Here is a 1067-nt window from a genome sequence, read left to right as displayed (position 1 = left end):
AGGAGAAAAGGGTAAGCGAACCCCCAAGGTCGTGAACATGGGTTCATAAACCCACAACCAATCAACAACTCGTGGAGCTAACAGGTTCTTTTGGCAAACACGCTCCCGACCAGCAGGAACATAAACTTGGTACAACGCTTCCTCGGGGCCACCTCCACACAAGATCCCAGCCTGACATAGATCCTGGAGGCTCTCCTTCGTGACCTTGGAAGGGGTGTCCCTCACGTCGGAAGTAACCCAGGCATAGTGATCAACGAAATCGGCTAGCGGACGCTGAGCCTGATTGGGAAGTACGAGGCACTCGGCCATACCTACAGTGGGGGCACCACTTAGTCAGAACGGGGGGTCGGAAACCCTTAAAGCAGTAAAACAAGCCGCAACCAAAACCACTCCGTAAGACACCCCTACGCTAACCCAGAAACTTAAACTAAACCCAGAAAAATCCAGTGGCGCCCCCTCTAAAGGAAGAAGCAGCAAAAAGCAAAAGAATCCCAGGCATGCACAAAAAACGCATGAAGGCACCAAGGGAAACTAGAAAAAGAGAAAAAACTGTAACAGCGTACCAGGAAAATGCAGAATCTGGAAAAGTTGAAGGAGAAATCCAAAAGAACCGAAGCAGCAGCAAGAACAGGGAAGAGAACAAAAGCAGCAGTAGCACAAGGAAATAGAAGAAGAAGAAAAGAAGAATAGAATTATGAGGAAGTTGAAAATTAAAAAAGCAAAAAGCGTAACTGCCGAGGAGGAGCGCCAAAAGACAGGGGCACATTCATCATTTTGTGCAAATTTCAAATCATGAAATGATGGGCATTTAATGCCCAGCGCGGAAGCCAAGGAGGCAACACTCAGGGAAAAGCGAGATGACCACGCGTGGGAAACACGAACGGCATCAGCGAGCTTTTGAGAAGAAGGATACATCCCGACTTGGCGAGTAAGTCAAACGCGCCCAGTCACGAGCTTCACACCTCAAGACTGACGCGTTGGGGGCACTGTTACGGACTCACACGGTCTAGCCCAACAACACGGCGGGTCAGGAACACCGCCCCGACCCAAAGGCCGCATCACCCTCC

The sequence above is a fragment of the Arachis ipaensis genome, chromosome B01, assembly GCF_000816755.2.
Source record: "Arachis ipaensis cultivar K30076 chromosome B01, Araip1.1, whole genome shotgun sequence".
NCBI classification, from domain to species: domain Eukaryota; kingdom Viridiplantae; phylum Streptophyta; class Magnoliopsida; order Fabales; family Fabaceae; genus Arachis; species Arachis ipaensis.
This window is presented reverse-complemented; position numbering follows the sequence as displayed.